The following is an 8,296-nucleotide window of genomic DNA, read 5'->3' as shown; positions in this document are numbered from 1 at the left end:
ATGGCTGCAAATTGATTTTTGCCTCAAACCGTGAGGTGGTGGCGTCGAAAAAGTACAACATGAGTCTGAGGGAGTTTTTAGGGTATTTATGAGCAAGTGAGATGAAACCCTGGGAAAGAGGGAACATGCAGGCCCCACGCGCCCTAGGAACTTGCCCTATACCTAGGACCCATGTGGTCCACCCTTTTGAAACAAGTCCCATTCTAGCGTAAAACTTCATCAAGAGTTTTCTCTGATTTTTCTGAATTATGATAAATACGCATTTCACCTCAAACACAACTCTGGAGACAAAAATTGGCTTGACTGAAAATTTGTTAATAGGTTAGCCCTAATAAACAATAAACCAATACATATACAACAAGATTATGGTGTGAAAAATACCACACACACGCACACACACAATTATGATGTATCAATCGTCTCTTCTAGCATCCCAACCGCTTCCGTGCAAACCAAGGGCATAGATCTCGACCATACATGCCCCTGGTGGATGCATCTTTTGTAGGGAATAGTTGCATGGAAAACAAAATTTTCTGCGCACACGCGATGATCTATCCATGGAGATGCATAGCAACGAGGGGGAGAGTGTGTCTATGTACCCTTGTAGACCACTAGTAAGCTTGCACGTGCAACACACGTCTCCGCTAATGCTCTTTTCAAAGATTCATCCACTCCCAATCAAATATACCTTGTGTGCATGTCTCATACTCACATATACTTATGTTGTTGATGGTAGTATAAGATGACATACATAAAAAACAGCCAATGCCGCCGGAGACAACTACCCTACTATCTACACGCTTCAAGCACAAATCTGAGGTCCCCCCACTCCCCTGTCGCTGAAGTAGCGGCCAGAGAGGGAGGAAACCGTCGATCCAGCCGTCGGCGGAGCGAGGGATCGAGGGGAACCTCCTTTTCGCCTCTCCTGTCACTATAGCACGGGGGAGGGTCAGTCCCAACCAAGAAAGCTCCAGGTGCTCGCCTCTTTGATGAATACGTTGAGTTTCTTTCTTTGTATCGCTATGTTATATTAGGTTTATGAAAGTCAAACTTTAGCTCAAAAAGTCAAACTTTGATCAAACTCATAGAAATAAATTAACATCCAACAATACCCTGGATATTGTGCCATCCTTGTAATTCCCAAAACAGACAAACGCCCGCTTCTCCTCTCGCATGCCATCTGTTAGCCACAAATGCTCATGTGTGAGAGAGATGTTGGAGGCACACCGCCACTGCTCACGCCTCTCCCTTTGCACTTTCTATGCCATTGAATTTTAAAGCCATCCACAAGATCGCCTAGGCGCCTCACCACCAACCAAGTCTCCATGAGCTTGTTGATGTCGTCTCCGAGCTAGTGCCACTTTGGGCCACCGAAATCAGTCGAGGTAAGCTTGCGGTAGGCCTAGTCTGAGAGAACAAGCAAGGGTTTGTAGTACTCATCTTTATAGAAGCTCGGAAATGCCTGAACAGTCTCATAAACAAAATCATGCATGGCAATAAAATTGTCCCGGTGACAAAAAATGCGAATGTAAATAAGTGAACGAATGTGTTCATCATTAGTTGTTGGTGTCACATTTTCCTGTAAAAATAATAAATATGTAAGAATGTGAGCACATGGTTGTCAGTGCCCAAAAAATATATTTTATGTGTGAAGAAACGACACCCATAGGGCGTCTCCTATAGTTGTGATCAAATTAACATGAGGATCTTGTAGCATCTTCAAAATGACCCCTTGCGTTCACCCTCCCGGCTTGATTGAAGTAGCCCTCAAAGAGTCTGTGGAGGGATGGCTTCCCGAACATCAGCTCGTATGCAGGCACCAGCATCCTAGTATTAAGCACCAACATAATACAAGTTGGACGTTTGGAGTTATTTTTTATGGGACGTTCAGAGTTAGTTAATTAGGAAATCGGTTGCCCACTTTTTAGATCAAAATGCCATTATCAATGTTTATCAGAGTCAGTCACTTTTGACAGGACATTCAGAGTCCGTTTTTAGATCCTTTTACAGCCCAAGCTAATTTTTTAGACGCCATGAGTTTAATCCTTAATCTCTTGCATCGGCCAAGGGTTCAAATTGTAAGTTTCATCTGTATGTGTAGGAAAGAACTGCAATCAAAAGGGCAGTGTTGGATGAACAGGGAAAATAGAGCTCTTATATTAGGCAGAAATATAAACCAAAATTTGATGAACATTTTGCAAATCTTCTACAACATGACATTTTTTTTTCATAAACTACAAAATAGGAAAACTCTGACCAAGTTAGCACACAAATTACAACAAAGTAAACAAGATATATGTTATCTTCTCACAGCTATGCTGCCTTTTGTTTTTCTTGCAAGACCGAGCTTTGTGAATTAACATTAAGGTTTCATAGGTCCATAAGAAATAGATTATCTGGATTAGAAATGCTAAAATATATAGCTCTTTTACCTAGTCAGGCAGCCATATAAATCCATCGTACAATGCTGCATGAAACTTCAACAAATCATAATTAGTACACAATTCCAGGAGCAGATGGGTAAAGAACAATACAGAATCTTGCAAATGAAATCAACGCCTGCATCAGTAAAGTTCTACAACACACACCTGCAGATCCTCCCCCACTCCTTTCCTCATCCAGCAATGATTCATATACCACAACCCTCTAAAATTTCAGAGACCTCTTTTGAACGATAAACTCATGTTTCCTCGGTGCCGTTGTTGCTTCCATTCAACATGACAACATAGAGTGCAACACGCGGTTCCTTGAAACATCATATAAATTCTATCAAATGCAATATTTCTATGCACTTTATTTGTTTTTGCTCTGCAAGATTGGACTGAACTGATGAACTAAAAAGAAATTTTGGTATATGACACCACAATAAGCACTGGCAGCTCCCAATACAATAACCCACTCGATAAAGAGTCAAAATTAGCTAACAATGCTTCTCTTCATTGGAGGTAAACCCGGTTCCTCCTCTGCCACAATAGGATTATGCTTAATTAAGTGCCCACAGCCACACTTTATAACCCCCACCGATTAGAAGGACACTGCACACAGACACATAGACATTCCCCTTGTTGGTAGGTTTATAGCTAGTGTCTTAACTCTTAAGTGCCTTTTGAACCTAAAATAAATTGTGTACTTGCATACATTTCACTTGTGTTGTTCAACAAAAGGCTAGTAGATGGATTACCGAATTAAGGCGCAAGCAACAAAAAGGGTGATTCAGCAACCTACGAACCATAATATGTGGGGAAGTCGGCAATCTACAAATCAAAGCAGCGTGAGATCATCGTGGTCAGTTCATCATTCTACGAATCAAAAAGGTGAGAGCTCATGCAAGTAGCTAAGAAGAACAACACAAACGTTTCCTTCTTCAGCTTCTCCTCATGCTCATCGTCCTCTGCGGCATAGTCATCGTACACATGTATGGATGTTCTGAGCATCTCTGAAGATACCCAACAAAAACAGTTAACACACATGCATGCATACGACATTACCAGATTCACGACCTTTGAACACAGTCATAGCCTAGATCAATCAAATTGTCGTAGTGAAACTTGAACGACATGTTACCTCATCGATCTTGTATGTGTTGGGGAACGTAGCAGAAATTCAAAATTTTCCTACCTGTCACCAAGATCTATCTATGGAGAGACCAGCAACGAGTAGAAAGAGAGTGCATCTACATACCCTTGTAGATCGCTAAGCGGAAGCGTTCAAGTGAACGGGGTTGATGGAGTCGTACTCGTCGTGATTCAAATCACCGATGATCCTAGTGCCGAACGGACGGCACCTCTGCGTTCAACACACGTACAGCCCGGTGACGTCTCCCACGCCTTGATCCAGCAAGGAGAGAGGGAGAGGTTGAGGAAGACTCCATCCAACAGCAGCACAACGGCGTGGTGGTGGTGGAGGAGCGTGGCAATCCAGCAGGGCTTCGCCAAGCACCATGGGAGAGGAGGAGTAGGAAGAGAGGTAGGGCTGTGCCAGAACTTCGTGTATAACTCCCATGCGCCTCCCCACTATATATAGGGGTGGAGGGGCTGGTTTCTTGCCCTCCAAGTCCATTGGGGCGTTGGCCAAGGTGGGAGGAAAGAAATCTCATTATTTCCTTCCCCACCGATTGTTATCCCCCCTTTTTAGGGATCTTGATCTTATCCCTTCGGGATATGATCTTATTCCTTCTAAGGGGGGATCTTGGTGCGCCTTGACCAGGGGTGTGGGGCCTTGCCCCCACTACCCACGTCCATGTCGGTCCCCCCATGCAGGTGGGCCCCACTCCGGAACCTTCTAGAACCTTCCCGGTACAATACCGAAAAATCCCGAACATTTTTCGGTGGCCAAAATAGGACTTCCCATATATAAATCTTTACCTCCGGACCATTCCGGAACTCCTCGTGACGTCCGGGATCTCATCCGGGACTCCGAACAACATTCGGTAACCACATACAAACTTCCTTTATAACCCTAGCGTCATCGAACCTTAAGTGTGTAGACCCTACGGGTTCGGGAGACATGTAGACATGACCGAGACGTTCTCCGGTCAATAACCAACAGCGGGATCTGGATACCCATGATGGCTCCCACATGTTCCACGATGATCTCATCGGATGAACCACGATGTCAAGGACTTAATCAATCCCGTATTCAATTCCCTTTGTCTATCGGTATGTTACTTGCCCAAGATTCGATCGTCGGTATCCAATACCTTGTTCAATCTCGTTACCGGCAAGTCACTTTACTCGTTCCGTAACACATCATCCCATGATCAACTCCTTGGTCACATTGCGCATATGATGATGTCCTACCGAGTGGGCCCAGAGATACCTCTCCGTTTACACGGAGTGACAAATCCCAGTCTCGATCCGCATAAAACAATAGATACTTTCGGAGATACCTGTAGTGCACCTTTATAGTCACCCAGTTACGTTGTGACGTTTGATACACCCAAAGCACTCCTACGGTATCCAGGAGTTACACGCTCTCATGGTCGAAGGAAGAGATACTTGACATTGGCAAAGCTCTAGCAAATGAACTACACGATCTTTTGTGCTAGTCTTAGGATTGGGTCTTGTCCATCACATCATTCTCCTAATGATGTGATCCCGTTATCAACGACATCCAATGTCCATAGCCAGGAAACCATGACTATCTGTTGATCACAACGAGCTAGTCAACTAGAGGCTCACTAGGGACATATTGTGGTCTCTGTATTCACACGTGTATTATGATTTCCGGATAATACAGTTATAGCATGAATAAAAGACAATTATCATGAACAAGGAAATATAATAATAATACTTTTATTATTGCCTCTAGGGCATATTTCCAACAGTCTCCCACTTGCACTAGAGTCAATAATCTAGTTCACATCGCCATGTGATTAATGTTGGGGAACGTAGCAGAAATTCAAAATTTTCCTACGTGTCACCAAGATCTATCTATGGAGAGACCAGCAACGAGTAGAAAGAGAGTGCATCTACATACCCTTGTAGATCGCTAAGCGGAAGCGTTCAAGTGAACGGGGTTGATGGAGTCGTACTCGTCGTGATTCAAATCACCGATGATCCTAGTGCCGAACGGACGACACCTCCGCGTTCAACACACGTACAGCCCGGTGACGTCTCCCACGCCTTGATCCAGCAAGGAGAGAGGGAGAGGTTGAGGAAGACTCCATCCAACAGCAGCACAACGGCGTGGTGGTGGTGGAGGAGCGTGGCAATCCAGCAGGGCTTCGCCAAGCACCATGGGAGAGGAGGAGTAGGAAGAGAGGTAGGGCTGTGCCAGAACTTCGTGTATAGCTCCCATGCGCCTCCCCACTATATATAGGGGTGGAGGGGCTGGTTTCTTGCCCTCCAAGTCCATTGGGGCGTTGTCCAAGGTGGGAGGAAAGAAATCTCATTATTTCCTTCCCCACCGATTGTTATCCCCCCTTTTTAGGGATCTTGATCTTATCCCTTCGGGATATGATCTTATTCCTTCTAAGGGGGATCTTGGTGCGCCTTGACCAGGGGTGTGGGGCCTTGCCCCCACTACCCACGTCCATGTGGGTCCCCCATGCAGGTGGGCCCCACTCCGGAACCTTCTAGAACCTTCCCGGCACAATATCGAAAAATCCCGAACATTTTCCGGTGGCCAAAATAGGACTTCCCATATATAAATCTTTACCTCCGGACCATTCCGGAACTCCTCATGACGTCCGGGATCTCATCCGGGACTCCGAACAACATTCGGTAACCACATACAAACTTCCTTTATAACTCTAGCGTCATCGAACCTTAAGTGTGTAGACCCTACGGGTTCGGGAGACATGTAGACATGACCGAGACGTTCTCCGGTCAATAACCAACAGCGGGATCTGGATACCCATGATGGCTCCCACATGTTCCACGATGATCTCATCGGATGAACCACGATGTCAAGGACTTAATCAATCCCGTATTCAATTCCCTTTGTCTATCGGTATGTTACTTGCCCGAGATTCGATCGTCGGTATCCAATACCTTGTTCAATCTCATTACCGGCAAGTCACTTTACTCGTTCCGTAACACATCATCCCGTGATCAACTCCTTGGTCACATTGCGCATATGATGATGTCCTACCGAGTGGGCCCAGAGATACCTCTCCGTTTACACGGAGTGACAAATCCCAGTCTCGATCCGCATAAAACAATAGATACTTTCGGAGATACCTGTAGTGCACCTTTATAGTCACCCAGTTACGTTGTGACGTTTGATACACCCAAAGCACTCCTACGGTATCCAGGAGTTACACGCTCTCATGGTCGAAGGAAGAGATACTTGACATTGGCAAAGCTCTAGCAAATGAACTACACGATCTTTTGTTCTAGTCTTAGGATTGGGTCTTGTCCATCACATCATTCTCCTAATGATGTGATCCCGTTATCAACGACATCCAATGTCCATAGCCAGGAAACCATGACTATCTGTTGATCACAACGAGCTAGTCAACTAGAGGCTCACTAGGGACATATTGTGGTCTATGTATTCACACGTGTATTACGATTTCGGATAATACAGTTATAGCATGAATAAAAGACAATTATCATGAACAAGGAAATATAATAATAATACTTTTATTATTGCCTCTAGGGCATATTTCCAACAGTATGTCTCCAGGGCCACCAGTACATCACCATACGATCTCAATCCCGTGGCGGCGTTGCGGGGCGGGCGGCTCCGGCTCCAGCGGCTCCCGCGGCGAGCGGCTCCATATATATGAAATATGAATTGAAGAGCATAAAATGGAAAATCTCATTTAAGTCGATTATAAATCCTATAACAACTTTTAGTGAATTGTCTAAGCACTAATTGAAGGTCAATTCCTTTTTTTTGTGAGTAAAAGGAATTCCATTTTATCAAAAATATGAAAATTTGCTAAGCTGGATAGCATATAGATATATTGTAGGACAAACTTTGATGCTCGTAAAATCGTTTATCCCCAACCATAGTGACCCTGAAATATGGGGTTCAGAGCTGTCCAGCCCTACAACAATGATGTAAACATTTGGAAATATAATTGTCATTTATTTTAAAAAATAAAATAGAGTACCATTTCTTCTTTATGGAGTGGACACACATAGTAGTTCAAAGTTCATACTTCAGAACCTTCAAACTTGACTAATATAATGTAACTGGAAATCGACAAGCTTATCATCAAACAACTACCGATTGGCAGGATAACATTCAGAGAAACATATACTGAATTAATCTCATAGAAATTCAGAGAAGCATGTCCTAAATTAATCCTCACGAGAAAGGATGCCGCTTGGTGGCTAAGGCCTCAAAGTGACGGCGACAGCGGCGAGTGAATTATGATTATGAGTAGAATAAATCAACATAAACCATATGGTAGGAACTTACGAAGCAAATGAGTAATGGGATAGAATGAATGTGGAAATCCTGTAGTAACAAGTTCACCCAATGCACCGTTTATCTGTTTCAAGAAGAAAATGGTAAAATAATTACAACTGAACGGAAGAGAAAATGCATGGATATAAAGGAAGGCCATTAAAGGTCCAGAGAACAAAATTGATATATTTATTTTGCATGCTTTCCAGAGAGAAAATACATAACTGAAATCTGAATGTTTGAACCAAGCATAGTTAACAACATGGTGATGGTTATGTAATAATCAATTGCATATGGTGGAGGTTATGTAATAACCAAGCACAGTTAACATGGAAGTCTCGAATACCTCGACTATCAGGACCATCTCTTCCGGAATCATCCGGCGACATGGTTCTTGGTATTAGTTCACCTTCCGGAATCCTTGGCACCAACT

At 43.8% G+C, this 8,296-nt stretch overlaps 1 long non-coding RNA gene across 2 annotated transcripts; it reads right to left on the bottom strand.

Moving 5' to 3' along the window:
- Positions 1-1,712: 1,712 nt before the first annotated feature.
- On the bottom strand, positions 1,713-3,346 carry LOC119367477. 2 transcript variants are annotated; one of them, XR_005176324.1, is made up of 4 exons: positions 3,182-3,346; positions 2,589-2,746; positions 2,433-2,477; positions 1,713-1,827 (listed from the first exon to the last, which is right to left on the bottom strand). It is a non-coding gene; the product is annotated as an uncharacterized LOC119367477 (long non-coding RNA). The 2 variants fall into 2 exon arrangements; XR_005176325.1 differs by having other exon boundaries at positions 3,230-3,346.
- Between the last annotated feature and the right edge of the window lie 4,950 nt (positions 3,347-8,296).

The sequence above is a fragment of the Triticum dicoccoides genome, chromosome 2B, assembly GCF_002162155.2.
Source record: "Triticum dicoccoides isolate Atlit2015 ecotype Zavitan chromosome 2B, WEW_v2.0, whole genome shotgun sequence".
NCBI classification, from domain to species: Eukaryota; Viridiplantae; Streptophyta; class Magnoliopsida; order Poales; family Poaceae; genus Triticum; species Triticum dicoccoides.
The sequence above is the reverse complement of the archived record's forward strand: the minus strand, read 5'-3'. Positions and strand labels throughout refer to the sequence as shown.